The sequence below is a fragment of the Ambystoma mexicanum genome, chromosome 10 (assembly GCF_040938575.1).
Source record: "Ambystoma mexicanum isolate Mex_15411 chromosome 10, UKY_AmexF1_1, whole genome shotgun sequence".
In the NCBI taxonomy this organism is placed as follows: Eukaryota; Metazoa; Chordata; class Amphibia; order Caudata; family Ambystomatidae; genus Ambystoma; species Ambystoma mexicanum.
In genome coordinates this window covers 1,679,424,618-1,679,440,599 of record NC_090932.1, presented here as the reverse complement: position 1 = coordinate 1,679,440,599, position 15,982 = coordinate 1,679,424,618, and the positions used below count along the sequence as shown (strand labels likewise).

Sequence of the window (15,982 nt, the reverse complement as noted above, 5' to 3'; positions counted from 1 at the left end):
AAAACTGAGCAAAATGGCACAGTGAAAACCAAACACAAATGGCACTCTAGCAATTTCTTCCAAGGGAATGAAAACACAAGTCATATAGAAATATCTTCTTATAGGCCCCAGCAACACTTCCCATGGGTTTGTGAACCAGTTTAGGCAAGGCAGTACATCAGTATAGCAAATACTTAAATGAAAACTGAGCAACATGGCACAAGGTTTAAAAGTGGGAAGGAAGGGGTGTTTATAAGAAGTAGGTGCACCAACACAGTTCTAGCTGAGAAGCAATCTAGTGAATACAGTTCTAACAAATGTAGCCAGAGTCTGTAGGCCTGTGCCAGAGTCAGTGGTACAGGGCAAGGGCCCAGGAGCAAAACGTACTGCAGTCAAGTCTTTGGTTAACGAGGTTGAAAAGGTGGATGCAGAAGGTGAAAGACAATGTTAAGAGAGAGGGGCGGCCAACCCAACAGGTAGGTAAAGGATTTAAAACACCTTTAGCTCTACCACGCAGAAAGGGCAGCCTGGCAGAACAATGTACCTTATAAATGAAGAAGTGGCTCCTGAAGTGGCTCCTGCGGTGGCGGTTGTTCCTGGTAGTTCCTGCAGTTAGGGGGATCCAGCAGAGGAAGAGAGGTTCTCGTCGTGGAGGACGGTTCGTGTTACTGCACTACCCAGGGATGAAACCAGCCGCGGTGCTGCCCGACGAATAAAAGGTACGCTCCTTTAAATCGCGGTCTGGGTGGACGGGTGCCTGGCTACCCGGTCTCCAAGTAAAGGGTACTGGTGATTCGACCAGGGCAGGTCCAGGAAGGCGATTGGCAAACTGGTTGGCCCCACCAGCTCAAGGGAAGAAGGCTCTTGCAGATGAAGATCTTCTCTCGTCGTGTGGAGAAAAGTGGTGAGACGCTGCAGCAGGGCTTCACCGGTGGTTCAGTCATTGCAGATGTCTTTAGCTTCTCTCCTCTTCGGCTTCTGAGTTCCAGTGGCGACGTCTTGCTCTTCAGTCCTCAGGACCCTGTTTTATGCAAAAAGAGCCCATTTATACAGCCTAGCTGTCACTCACACAGTGGAGTGGTCATCTTGGTGGGAGACCCTCCAGCCTATCAGGATAGAGTGTGACATGGGTTGCTGAGGCAACCCTGTCCAGGGGTCCAACTCCCCCTCCCACACAATGGATCCACCCTAGACTCAGTGGCGCCGAAAGGAGGGCTTCTTGGCAGAAGCCCGCCAAAAGGACGAACAAAGGATCCCTGACCTGGGTTAGGAGTTTAGAGAAAGACACGAGAAAGAAGTTATATAAAAGTTCTGGCAAATAAAACCTACCAGAGTAAAGTTAATATTAAAATACACCGGCGGTATGTTAGAGGCTGTCAGAGAATGTGGTAGCCTCGAACAATGGGAAAATCCCATAGGAAAATATTCACGGTTGAATATTTACGGTAGTAACCACTGCCACCAGCCAGAAACTTTTGCGAGAGGGACTGTACGGTACCCTCTCGAAAATGAACACAAGGGAAAATCTATTAACCCTTCCCAGTACCTCCATAGTAAGATGGGTTGTACTGGTTTAGTTCACAAAAATTGACTAGTAAAGTCAATGGGGACTTTACATGCCCTGGGAGACAGTAGTCAGTCCCAGGGTATGGAGTCTATGTTTGGGGGTCGCTACGACACCCCTGTGTCACTGCACGGAGGGTGCTGTGTAACACATCTGAGTAAAGATGGTTCCTATGTAGGTGAGAGAAACCCCATAGACATTAAACACAAAAATAGCCTAGAACACACATAGCAAAAATGTCTAAGAGTGGGGAAAAAAGAGTCTCACTCTTAGCAGGAGAAAAAAAAAACCTTAAAATCCAGCAAAGCTGCTGGGGGACTCTATAGGTAAGGGAAATTAGACATAGAATGAGAATTCTCCCTATCAATCAGAGGGCCTATTTACCAGTTTACTTATCAGGACATTAATGTATAACAAAAAAGAGGGTGGTGGCCAAAACGCAACCCTAGAGAACACCCTTTTCTACTTGGATAGGTTTGGTAGTCTCCTTCCTAAGCCCCACCCAATTACAGCATTATTTCCCTCGTACATTAGCAGTATAGCAGACAATAAGCGGCTTGGTAGGCCATTTTAACCAATATGAGATTTCCTTAAACTGACATTACTTTGAATGCTACTTACAAAAGGGTCGAGTTCAGAATATGGAAAATAATATCATTCTCTTTTTGTTCAACATCATTATCTTTTTAATGTATGATAGAGGGTACTTTTTCTCATATATAATATATATTGTCAGTTTGGTTTACTATCCATCCCAGCGTTGTTTCACTGATAAATTTCGGGCGCTCCCTTTGAAGCGCAGACTGTTACTGCTAAACTTGCCCTATGGCAGGCCACTGCGCCGTATCATCGTACCATTCTCAGTGCCAAACAGATTCACAATGTCTCACTTATTGAGACCTCCTGTATCTACGCCAAAGAGTTGTTTACAATTGTATGGAGTCTTTCCTCAGCTGCACCTGATCCTGTCCCACTTACGCAGGACCCATGAGATTCCTTGTCCCTCTTTTTTGTGGATTAAATTAGGTCCAAAATCAACTCCTCCTCTGTTCAGTTATTCAATCCGCATTCTCCTACAGAATCCTTGCCTGCCACTTCTTGGTCTACATTGTCTACTGTCTCTCCATTTGATGTCTCTGCGGCCATGTTCAAACTTGTCTGCCGCCCCTGGGCATCCAATTCCTGCTTTGTATTATTAAGGACATTCTGCCTCACTTTGTCCATCTGTTGCCAAAGCTGTGAACACTGCCTTGCTTATCAGGGTTATCCCCACTTCCCCAAGCATGCCACTGTTATCCTTCTGCTAAAAACAACTCCTTGGCCCCTTTGGTCCCAGCCGATCTCTCTCCTCCTTTTCTCTATGAAACTTCTGGAATACTTGGTCCGTTTTTTGCTCACCACACCTGCTCAATGCACCAGCAGGGCCCCTCCAACTACTCAGATGTGGGTTTGTCTTTCTCTATTTAGTGATGCTTCTTGAGATACTGTTTTTAAGATGTGATGTGCCTGTTTTGTTCATGATATATTTGTAGCCTATTTCTGTATTGTTTTCCCAGCTGTGACTGTCCTTCCAGTTCAGGGATCCTGAGCTCCCCACCCCTCCTCATCTTACCCTTGGGGATAGGTGTTTTCCTGCGTGCATAATGTGCATATGGCCAATGTCCCTAGTCTTGCTTCCTGTGTATACACACTGCCTATGTGTAGGTAGTTGCATGGTTTTGCATGGCTCCCCTATGCTGTAGCCCTGTCCTTGGCTACATGCTCCTTCATTTAGAGGTGTGTGCACACTTTCACCTGTTCCTTGTGCACTTACCACATCTGCCATCCAGATCCGCGGACTCTACTCCTCAGCCGAAATAGCTCAGTTGGGAGAGCGTTAGACTGAAGATCTAAAGGTCCCTGGTTCGATCCCGGGTTTCGGCAGAACGTTTTGAACTTTGAAGAGAACATAATTATTTACACTACCATTGACCTACCCACACCCCCTCGTAATTATAGAAAACGACACCACTGGCGCGAAAGAACTGAGGCACGAGAATAACAAACGTCGTCATGGGAGTCCCGACAGGGCGGCACAGCAAGACACAGCACGGGTGGTACTCGCACACCAGGTACCAATGACCCGGTGCGCCCCCCGCCGCCTCCTGCAAAGTCACACACCACAGAGTACCCCTGCTCCGCTGCTCGGCAACCTGTCTGGTGTGCCCGAAAGGGGGCGGGCGATGGCTGGCAGCCTATCAGATAGGCCCGTGGTGGCTGACTCCCCGCCTCCTCGGTGGGTGGCAGCCTATCAGACAAGTCTATTATTGGTCATGCACCGCCTCCTTGAGTGAGTGAGGGACGGTGGCTGGCAGCCTAGCCGCCTCCTTGAGTGAGGGACGGTGGCTGGCAGCCTATCAGAGAGGGCTGTTGTGACTCATGCACCGCCTCCTCCGGTGAAGGGACGGAGACTGACACCCAATCAGAGAGGGACGTGACTGCTCACGCCCCGCCTCCTCTTTGGGAGGCTCTATGGGCAGCCTATAATAGCGCACTGTGACTGCTCACGCCCCGCCTCCTCTGTGGAAGGCATTATGGGCAGCCTATAATACCGCACTGTGACTGCTCACGCCCCGCCTCCTCTTTGGGAGGCTTTATAGGCAGCCTATGATAGCGCACCGTGGCTGCTCATGACCCGCCTCCTCTTCATATAGGGCTTTTCCGCTGGGAGCCCCAGCGGTCCTCGTTAGTATAGTGGTCAGTATCCCCGCCTGTCACGCGGGAGACCGGGGTTCAATTCCCCGACGGGGAGAGTCACTTTTCCTTTTACAATTAAATGAATTGTAAAGTTATTTGTGTTTCTTTTCCACATTTCCTTTGCTCACAATGTACACACTCCCTGTACGATTGGATTGAGTTTATTTAGGGTTCTTACATGTGATTTCAGATTTGTACAACTTGGGATCTCGTTTGTCCAGGGCATTGGAGGGGGGGGGTTGTAGTAAAGTCACTACATTCATTACCCCCCTCTCTCCGCCCTCCCCCCCACGGAGATTGTAGTCCGCGGACCATGCTCGCGTTTGGCCCTTGCTTTGGGGATTTTATGTGGGTGCATGTCGGCGAGATTCCTGCTGCTGTTGCCCAGGGGCATTATTATAATCTGGAGATTACAGCCCACAGGCCCTTGCTAGTGCTCTTTAGGGGTCAAACTATGGTCTCCCTGAGCTGACAGGTGCAAGGGCTGAGGTCCTCCCTGAGCTGACAGGTGCAAGGGCTGAGGTCCTCCCTGAGCCGACAGGTGCAAGGGCTGAGGTCCTCCCTGAGCTGACAGGTGCAAGGGCTGAGGTCCTCCCTGAGCTGACAGGTGCAAGGGCTGAGGTCCTCCCTGAACTGACAGGTGCAAGGGCTGAGGTCCTCCCTGAACCGACAGGTGCAAGGGCTGAGGTCCTCCCTGAACTGACAGGTGCAAGGGCTGAGGCTCTGCCTGAACTGACAGGTGCAAGGGCTGAGGTCCTCCCTGATCTGACAGGTGTAAGGGCTGGGGCTCTGCCTGAACTGAAAGGTGCAAGGGCTGAACCTCTGCCTGAGCTGACAGGTGCAAGGGCTGGGGCTCTGCCTGAACTGACCGGTGCAAGGGCTGAACCTCTGCCTGAGCTGACAGGTGCAAGGGCTGAGGCTCTGCCTGAACTGACAGGTGAAAGGGCTGAGGCTCTGCCTTAACGGAGAGGGGCAAGGGCTGAGGCTCTGCCTGAACTGAGAGGTGCAGAGGCTGAGGCTCTGCCTGAACTGAGAGGTGCAAGAGCTGAGGCTCTGCATGGACTGAGAGGTGCAAGAGCTGAGGCTCTGCCTGAACTGAGAGGGACAAGGGCTCAGGCTCTGCCTGAACGGAGAGGTGCAGGGGCTGAGGCTCTGCCTGAACGGAGAGGGGCAAGGCTGAGGCTCTGCCTGAACTGAAAGGTGCAAGAGCTGAGGCTCTGCCTGAACTGACAGGTGCAAGGGCTGAGGTCCTCCCTGATCTGACAGGTGTAAGGGCTGGGGCTCTGCCTGAACTGAAAGGTGCAAGGGCTGAACCTCTGCCTGAGCTGACAGGTGCAAGGGCTGGGGCTCTGCCTGAGCTGACAGGTGCAAGGGCTGAGGTCCTCCCTGAACTGACAGGTGCAAGGGCTGGGGCTCTGCCTGAACTGACAGGTGCAAGGGCTGAGGTCCTCCCTGAGCTGACAGGTGCAAGGGCTGAGGCTCTGCCTGACTTACAGGTACAAGGGCTGAGGTCCTCCCTGATCTGACAGGTGCAAGGGCTGGGGCCCCACCTTATCTGACAGCTGCAAGGGCTGGGGCTCTGCCTGGACTAAGAGGTGCAAGGGCCGAGGCTTTGCCTGAACTGACAGTGCAGGGGCTGAGGCTCTGTCTGAACTGAGAGGTGCAAGGGCTGAGGCTTTGCCTGAACTGAGAAAATTACGTTTGATAGGCCATCTGGTCCTGGGGCATGAGAGGTACTAGCTTTCTTTATCAAGGTGACTATTACCTCCAAGTCGTGATCCAAATTCCAGACCGGCTGTGATTTAAAGATCTGTAATTCTAAGGAACCCGGTTCGGAGTATAACCTTTCAAAATGGTTTGTCCATTTATCCTCCGAGACAGCGTTTGATTGATCATTTGTCTGAGTGTTACCATTAGATTTAATCAAATTCCATACTGCGCACAAATCTTTCTTACTGATGGCTTTAAGCATTCTTTCTGCATTCTGTTGGACCATAGAAACCGATTCCAACAAAGCCAATATTTATATTGGTTTTTCAGTTTCTTGATGAATGTGTCTATATCGGCCAAGGGGTTATTCTTAAGGAGCCTAATTGCATTCCTCAGAGCACGTCTTTTCACCACTAGCTGTATATAATCACCTGAGAAATTGAGCATGTGTGAAATTCCGAGAGGAAAATAACTTACTGTTTGTTCGTCGTATCAGGCCCTGGTGCTAACGTTTCAACTGCACTCTCATTCTAGAGAAGCCAGAGACTGTGCTAAGCTTGACTTTACCATCATATCCTGTGCTGAAAACGTGGTGAAGGGAAGCCAAAGGCTTGAACATCCTGACATATTATTTCTTGAACACTTCTTTCTTTTACAAAACATTGTTTCCACATTATTTGTATTTAGAGGTAAGGATTGGCAATAGGTTTATTAGTATAGGCACTTTTATTTTGACGAGACACCACTAGGACCTGCGTTATTATTTGATGGCCGTAGCTTGCTCCCATCTGTAGATTTAGGATTAGATGGGCGTTTCTCAAACCCTTTTTGAAGTTCAATAAACACCCTTGAATTGTGGTCACGTGTGTCTGTCTTACTGTTGATAACATGCCTTCCTTAGAGACATTTGGAGCATCATCAGACCTTCTTCAAATTAACAGTGCTTGACTTGATGATCTGTTACCAAACCATTGAAATCTTGGCCTCAGATGCATCCTTCTATATGAAAGATAGAAGGGGCATGCTAGAAGGAAGTGCTCCAGTGATTTGACCCTATGCAGGCAGTATAGACATTTATTTGATTCCGTCGTAACCCGTGCATTCCGTATTGCTGCCACTGGTAGGATGCTAGGATGTTGAACCTTTATTTAGTATACAGCAAACTAGGTCTCATAATATCCAAATATGATTTATATCCCCTGCTGCTCTTATTCTCCAAATAGATTATCATTGCAGAAGTGAATACAGATCTCAAGAAGTCCTGATCTATTTTCTGCTGGTAGGTTGCTTCGATGATTTGTTTAGCGTTACCCCCAATGTCAGCAGGACACTGCCAGAGATCACTATGACCTATCAAATGCAGCCAACTTTTGACACACGAAAACCACTTCATACACAAAGCTCCTGGCTGCCCCCAAAATGTCAATAAACGTATGTAGCTCCACTCTGCTCCACAATCTTATTCAATGTAAAATGGGTATTAGGGTCACAATGGCCCCTGTGGCAGGTAGAGCAATCTCCCCGTCGATTAAGATTGTGGATGTCCCACACGGGGGTCTTAGGGTGTTCTTTATTAAACCATTCTCAAATGTCCCCAATTTCCTACAGTTCGAGTGGCCCCAGAGCTCTGCACCATATAAGGCAGCCTGCTTGACTTGGGCCTTTTACATCTGAAGAAAGGAGGAGTTGAGTGGTAGAGGCCAGGAGGGAGGAGGAGAGGTCTGCCCACTCAGAGAGAAATGAGGTGATTTGACCAGGAGGCCGGTAGATGGTAACCACAGTAAGAGAAAGGCGAGAGAGAAAGCCTACAGCCAAGGCATTCAAAAGAGAAGTAAGTCTGAGTGGGAATGATAGAGGCAGGAATCCACTCAGGAAAGATCAAGGCTACCCCCCCCCCACCGGGAGGATCTGGGTGCTGAGAGGATCTTGTAGCCATCAGGGAGGAGAGTGTATAAGCTCGTGACTGAGCTGGCCGTGAACCATGTCTTAGTAAGACCAAGGACATCAAGGTCTAGTTCTTCAAGGAGGTGGCAGATGTCAGAGGAGTGTTTGACGGCAGAGCAAGAGTTGAGAGTGGCAATATGAAGAAGGTTGCCAGCCTTAAAGACCTTCCGGGGAGGGGTACAGATCGGAGGTATGCCCTGTGGAGGAGAAAGAGCCCTCGGAGGGGCAGAGGAGGAGGAGGAGGAGAGTGAGGGCAAGGTAGCCAAGGGGGGAGAGGAGGGGACAGCAGGAGATGAAAGGAAATTGATGAGGCGAGGGAAGCGCCTATCAAAGAGGAGGAGATTGGCCTGAGGGCCTTGGACGATGACAGGGCCATTAGGTAGACATTAATGAATGTATCTATGTTAAATGGTAACCCTACCCCCTCACAAACCTATGAGAACAAATGCAGTTGCATTTTTCACCCAGAGGACAATTTAGAATCGCATCATACGCCAACAATAAAACAGGGATTTTGTCTCCAGCCAGAGCCGGGGCATCAGTGTTAGGCAGAATCCTGTGCAGTTCCCTTAGGGAGCACTACAGAAGATTAGGACTACAGGTGTGAGCAATAAATCCCCTTTGGTATCAGTCTGTACCACAAAGATTTAGTTGGTAGCTGTGGCTGAGTAGTCAGACTTATCTCAAGAGGGAGATGAGCAGTATTCAGGGTTTACACAATAGGCCTTCAGCACTTTGGAAGAAGGAAACACTGACCAAAGCTTTGTATTAAAAAGGAATATATATTTATTTTGTACACTACTAATAAAACACCTTTATCACGGTTCTTAAGTAAGTTAAATTCAGTCAAAGGATGTATACACAACTCCCTAGTTAAATTGTAGACAAGTTTGAGCAAGAGTGAAAACTGAGCAAAATGGCACAGTGAAAACCAAACACAAATGGCACTCTAGCAATTTCTTCCAAGGGAATGAAAACACAAGTCATATAGAAATATCTTCTTATAGGCCCCAGCAACACTTCCCATGGGTTTGTGAACCAGTTTAGGCAAGGCAGTACATCAGTATAGCAAATACTTAAATGAAAACTGAGCAACATGGCACAAGGTTTAAAAGTGGGAAGGAAGGGGTGTTTATAAGAAGTAGGTGCACCAACACAGTTCTAGCTGAGAAGCAATCTAGTGAATACAGTTCTAACAAATGTAGCCAGAGTCTGTAGGCCTGTGCCAGAGTCAGTGGTACAGGGCAAGGGCCCAGGAGCAAAACGTACTGCAGTCAAGTCTTTGGTTAACGAGGTTGAAAAGGTGGATGCAGAAGGTGAAAGACAATGTTAAGAGAGAGGGGCGGCCAACCCAACAGGTAGGTAAAGGATTTAAAACACCTTTAGCTCTACCACGCAGAAAGGGCAGCCTGGCAGAACAATGTACCTTATAAATGAAGAAGTGGCTCCTGAAGTGGCTCCTGCGGTGGCGGTTGTTCCTGGTAGTTCCTGCAGTTAGGGGGATCCAGCAGAGGAAGAGAGGTTCTCGTCGTGGAGGACGGTTCGTGTTACTGCACTACCCAGGGATGAAACCAGCCGCGGTGCTGCCCGACGAATAAAAGGTACGCTCCTTTAAATCGCGGTCTGGGTGGACGGGTGCCTGGCTACCCGGTCTCCAAGTAAAGGGTACTGGTGATTCGACCAGGGCAGGTCCAGGAAGGCGATTGGCAAACTGGTTGGCCCCACCAGCTCAAGGGAAGAAGGCTCTTGCAGATGAAGATCTTCTCTCGTCGTGTGGAGAAAAGTGGTGAGACGCTGCAGCAGGGCTTCACCGGTGGTTCAGTCATTGCAGATGTCTTTAGCTTCTCTCCTCTTCGGCTTCTGAGTTCCAGTGGCGACGTCTTGCTCTTCAGTCCTCAGGACCCTGTTTTATGCAAAAAGAGCCCATTTATACAGCCTAGCTGTCACTCACACAGTGGAGTGGTCATCTTGGTGGGAGACCCTCCAGCCTATCAGGATAGAGTGTGACATGGGTTGCTGAGGCAACCCTGTCCAGGGGTCCAACTCCCCCTCCCACACAATGGATCCACCCTAGACTCAGTGGCGCCGAAAGGAGGGCTTCTTGGCAGAAGCCCGCCAAAAGGACGAACAAAGGATCCCTGACCTGGGTTAGGAGTTTAGAGAAAGACACGAGAAAGAAGTTATATAAAAGTTCTGGCAAATAAAACCTACCAGAGTAAAGTTAATATTAAAATACACCGGCGGTATGTTAGAGGCTGTCAGAGAATGTGGTAGCCTCGAACAATGGGAAAATCCCATAGGAAAATATTCACGGTTGAATATTTACGGTAGTAACCACTGCCACCAGCCAGAAACTTTTGCGAGAGGGACTGTACGGTACCCTCTCGAAAATGAACACAAGGGAAAATCTATTAACCCTTCCCAGTACCTCCATAGTAAGATGGGTTGTACTGGTTTAGTTCACAAAAATTGACTAGTAAAGTCAATGGGGACTTTACATGCCCTGGGAGACAGTAGTCAGTCCCAGGGTATGGAGTCTATGTTTGGGGGTCGCTACGACACCCCTGTGTCACTGCACGGAGGGTGCTGTGTAACACATCTGAGTAAAGATGGTTCCTATGTAGGTGAGAGAAACCCCATAGACATTAAACACAAAAATAGCCTAGAACACACATAGCAAAAATGTCTAAGAGTGGGGAAAAAAGAGTCTCACTCTTAGCAGGAGAAAAAAAAAACCTTAAAATCCAGCAAAGCTGCTGGGGGACTCTATAGGTAAGGGAAATTAGACATAGAATGAGAATTCTCCCTATCAATCAGAGGGCCTATTTACCAGTTTACTTATCAGGACATTAATGTATAACAAAAAAGAGGGTGGTGGCCAAAACGCAACCCTAGAGAACACCCTTTTCTACTTGGATAGGTTTGGTAGTCTCCTTCCTAAGCCCCACCCAATTACAGCATTATTTCCCTCGTACATTAGCAGTATAGCAGACAATAAGCGGCTTGGTAGGCCATTTTAACCAATATGAGATTTCCTTAAACTGACATTACTTTGAATGCTACTTACAAAAGGGTCGAGTTCAGAATATGGAAAATAATATCATTCTCTTTTTGTTCAACATCATTATCTTTTTAATGTATGATAGAGGGTACTTTTTCTCATATATAATATATATTGTCAGTTTGGTTTACTATCCATCCCAGCGTTGTTTCACTGATAAATTTCGGGCGCTCCCTTTGAAGCGCAGACTGTTACTGCTAAACTTGCCCTATGGCAGGCCACTGCGCCGTATCATCGTACCATTCTCAGTGCCAAACAGATTCACAATGTCTCACTTATTGAGACCTCCTGTATCTACGCCAAAGAGTTGTTTACAATTGTATGGAGTCTTTCCTCAGCTGCACCTGATCCTGTCCCACTTACGCAGGACCCATGAGATTCCTTGTCCCTCTTTTTTGTGGATTAAATTAGGTCCAAAATCAACTCCTCCTCTGTTCAGTTATTCAATCCGCATTCTCCTACAGAATCCTTGCCTGCCACTTCTTGGTCTACATTGTCTACTGTCTCTCCATTTGATGTCTCTGCGGCCATGTTCAAACTTGTCTGCCGCCCCTGGGCATCCAATTCCTGCTTTGTATTATTAAGGACATTCTGCCTCACTTTGTCCATCTGTTGCCAAAGCTGTGAACACTGCCTTGCTTATCAGGGTTATCCCCACTTCCCCAAGCATGCCACTGTTATCCTTCTGCTAAAAACAACTCCTTGGCCCCTTTGGTCCCAGCCGATCTCTCTCCTCCTTTTCTCTATGAAACTTCTGGAATACTTGGTCCGTTTTTTGCTCACCACACCTGCTCAATGCACCAGCAGGGCCCCTCCAACTACTCAGATGTGGGTTTGTCTTTCTCTATTTAGTGATGCTTCTTGAGATACTGTTTTTAAGATGTGATGTGCCTGTTTTGTTCATGATATATTTGTAGCCTATTTCTGTATTGTTTTCCCAGCTGTGACTGTCCTTCCAGTTCAGGGATCCTGAGCTCCCCACCCCTCCTCATCTTACCCTTGGGGATAGGTGTTTTCCTGCGTGCATAATGTGCATATGGCCAATGTCCCTAGTCTTGCTTCCTGTGTATACACACTGCCTATGTGTAGGTAGTTGCATGGTTTTGCATGGCTCCCCTATGCTGTAGCCCTGTCCTTGGCTACATGCTCCTTCATTTAGAGGTGTGTGCACACTTTCACCTGTTCCTTGTGCACTTACCACATCTGCCATCCAGATCCGCGGACTCTACTCCTCAGCCGAAATAGCTCAGTTGGGAGAGCGTTAGACTGAAGATCTAAAGGTCCCTGGTTCGATCCCGGGTTTCGGCAGAACGTTTTGAACTTTGAAGAGAACATAATTATTTACACTACCATTGACCTACCCACACCCCCTCGTAATTATAGAAAACGACACCACTGGCGCGAAAGAACTGAGGCACGAGAATAACAAACGTCGTCATGGGAGTCCCGACAGGGCGGCACAGCAAGACACAGCACGGGTGGTACTCGCACACCAGGTACCAATGACCCGGTGCGCCCCCCGCCGCCTCCTGCAAAGTCACACACCACAGAGTACCCCTGCTCCGCTGCTCGGCAACCTGTCTGGTGTGCCCGAAAGGGGGCGGGCGATGGCTGGCAGCCTATCAGATAGGCCCGTGGTGGCTGACTCCCCGCCTCCTCGGTGGGTGGCAGCCTATCAGACAAGTCTATTATTGGTCATGCACCGCCTCCTTGAGTGAGTGAGGGACGGTGGCTGGCAGCCTAGCCGCCTCCTTGAGTGAGGGACGGTGGCTGGCAGCCTATCAGAGAGGGCTGTTGTGACTCATGCACCGCCTCCTCCGGTGAAGGGACGGAGACTGACACCCAATCAGAGAGGGACGTGACTGCTCACGCCCCGCCTCCTCTTTGGGAGGCTCTATGGGCAGCCTATAATAGCGCACTGTGACTGCTCACGCCCCGCCTCCTCTGTGGAAGGCATTATGGGCAGCCTATAATACCGCACTGTGACTGCTCACGCCCCGCCTCCTCTTTGGGAGGCTTTATAGGCAGCCTATGATAGCGCACCGTGGCTGCTCATGACCCGCCTCCTCTTCATATAGGGCTTTTCCGCTGGGAGCCCCAGCGGTCCTCGTTAGTATAGTGGTCAGTATCCCCGCCTGTCACGCGGGAGACCGGGGTTCAATTCCCCGACGGGGAGAGTCACTTTTCCTTTTACAATTAAATGAATTGTAAAGTTATTTGTGTTTCTTTTCCACATTTCCTTTGCTCACAATGTACACACTCCCTGTACGATTGGATTGAGTTTATTTAGGGTTCTTACATGTGATTTCAGATTTGTACAACTTGGGATCTCGTTTGTCCAGGGCATTGGAGGGGGGGGGTTGTAGTAAAGTCACTACATTCATTACCCCCCTCTCTCCGCCCTCCCCCCCACGGAGATTGTAGTCCGCGGACCATGCTCGCGTTTGGCCCTTGCTTTGGGGATTTTATGTGGGTGCATGTCGGCGAGATTCCTGCTGCTGTTGCCCAGGGGCATTATTATAATCTGGAGATTACAGCCCACAGGCCCTTGCTAGTGCTCTTTAGGGGTCAAACTATGGTCTCCCTGAGCTGACAGGTGCAAGGGCTGAGGTCCTCCCTGAGCTGACAGGTGCAAGGGCTGAGGTCCTCCCTGAGCCGACAGGTGCAAGGGCTGAGGTCCTCCCTGAGCTGACAGGTGCAAGGGCTGAGGTCCTCCCTGAGCTGACAGGTGCAAGGGCTGAGGTCCTCCCTGAACTGACAGGTGCAAGGGCTGAGGTCCTCCCTGAACCGACAGGTGCAAGGGCTGAGGTCCTCCCTGAACTGACAGGTGCAAGGGCTGAGGCTCTGCCTGAACTGACAGGTGCAAGGGCTGAGGTCCTCCCTGATCTGACAGGTGTAAGGGCTGGGGCTCTGCCTGAACTGAAAGGTGCAAGGGCTGAACCTCTGCCTGAGCTGACAGGTGCAAGGGCTGGGGCTCTGCCTGAACTGACCGGTGCAAGGGCTGAACCTCTGCCTGAGCTGACAGGTGCAAGGGCTGAGGCTCTGCCTGAACTGACAGGTGAAAGGGCTGAGGCTCTGCCTTAACGGAGAGGGGCAAGGGCTGAGGCTCTGCCTGAACTGAGAGGTGCAGAGGCTGAGGCTCTGCCTGAACTGAGAGGTGCAAGAGCTGAGGCTCTGCATGGACTGAGAGGTGCAAGAGCTGAGGCTCTGCCTGAACTGAGAGGGACAAGGGCTCAGGCTCTGCCTGAACGGAGAGGTGCAGGGGCTGAGGCTCTGCCTGAACGGAGAGGGGCAAGGCTGAGGCTCTGCCTGAACTGAAAGGTGCAAGAGCTGAGGCTCTGCCTGAACTGACAGGTGCAAGGGCTGAGGTCCTCCCTGATCTGACAGGTGTAAGGGCTGGGGCTCTGCCTGAACTGAAAGGTGCAAGGGCTGAACCTCTGCCTGAGCTGACAGGTGCAAGGGCTGGGGCTCTGCCTGAGCTGACAGGTGCAAGGGCTGAGGTCCTCCCTGAACTGACAGGTGCAAGGGCTGGGGCTCTGCCTGAACTGACAGGTGCAAGGGCTGAGGTCCTCCCTGAGCTGACAGGTGCAAGGGCTGAGGTCCTCCCTGAGCTGACAGGTGCAAGGGCTGAGGCTCTGCCTGAACTGACAGGTGCAAGGGCTGAGGTCCTCCCTGAGCTGACAGGTGCAAGGGCTGAGGTCCTCCCTGATCTGACAGGTGCAAGGGCTGGGGCTCTGCCTGAACTGACAGGTGCAAGGGCTGGGGCTCTGCCTGAACTGACAGGTGCAAGGGCTGAGGTCCTCCCTGATCTGACAGGTGCAAGGGTTGAGGCTCTGCCTGAACTGACAGGTGCAAGGGCTGGGGCTCTGCATGAACTGACAGGTGCAAGGGCTGAGGTCCTCCCTGAGCTGACAGGTGCAAGGGCTGAGGTCCTCCCTGAGCTGACAGGTGCAAGGGCTGAGGTCCTCCCTGAACTGACAGGTGCAAGGACTGAGGTCCTCCCTGAACTCACAGGTACAAGGGCTGGGGCTCTGCCTGAACTGACAGGTGCAAGGGCTGAGGTCCTCCCTGATCTGACAGGTGTAAGGGCTGGTGCTCTGTCTGAACTGAAAGGTACAAGGGCTGAACCTCTGCCTGAGCTGACAGGTGCAAGGGCTGGGGCTCTGCCTGAACTGACAGGTGCAAGGGCTGAACCTCTGCCTGAGCTGACAGGTGCAAGGGCTGAGGCTCTGCCTGAACTGACAGGTGCAAGGGCTGAGGCTCTGCCTGAACTGAAAGGTGCAAGGGCTGAGGCTCTGCCTGAGCCGACAGGTGCAACGGCTGAGGCTCTGCATGAACTGAGAGGGGCAAGGGCTGGGGCTCTGCCTGAACGGACAGGTGCCGGGGTTGAGGCTCTGCCTGAACTGACAGGTGCAAGGGCTGAGGTCCTCCCTGATCTGACAGGTGCAGGGGTTGAGGCTCTGCCTGAACTGAGAGGGGCAAGGCTGAGGCTCCGCCTGAACTGAGAGGGGCAAGGGCTGAGGCTCTGCCTGAACTGAGAGGTGCAAGAGCTGAGGCTCTGCCTGAACGGAGAGGTGCAGAGGCTGAGGCTCTGCCTGAACGGAGAGGTGCTGAGGCTCTTCCTGAACTGACAGGTGCAATGGCTGAGGCTCTGCCTGAACGGAGAGGGGCAAGGGCTGAGGCTCTGCCTGAACTGACAGGTGCAAGGGCTGAGGTCCTCCCTGATCTGACAGGTGCAGGGGTTGAGGCTCTGCCTGAACGGAGAGGTGCTGAGGCTGAGGCTCTGCCTGAACGGAGAGGTGCAGAGGCTGAGGCTCTGCCTTAACGGAGAGGTGCAGAGGCTGAGGCTCTGCCTGAACTGAAAGGGGCAAGGCTGAGGCTCCGCCTGAACTGAGAGGGGCAAGGGCTGAGGCTCTGCCTGAACTGAGAGGTGCAAGAGCTGAGGCTCTGCCTGAACGGAGAGGTGCAGAGGCTGAGGCTCTGCCTGA

The 15,982-nt window shown here is 50.8% G+C and overlaps 2 non-coding genes across 2 annotated transcripts; both read left to right on the top strand.

Moving 5' to 3' along the window:
* The first annotated feature begins 3,393 nt into the window (after window positions 1-3,393).
* TRNAF-GAA (transfer RNA phenylalanine (anticodon GAA)) lies at window positions 3,394-3,466 on the top strand. Its single transcript has one exon. It is a non-coding gene; the product is annotated as a tRNA-Phe (tRNA).
* An 8,763-nt stretch (window positions 3,467-12,229) lies between these two features.
* TRNAF-GAA (transfer RNA phenylalanine (anticodon GAA)) lies at window positions 12,230-12,302 on the top strand. The gene has a single exon. It is a non-coding gene; the product is annotated as a tRNA-Phe (tRNA).
* Window positions 12,303-15,982: the final 3,680 nt, after the last annotated feature.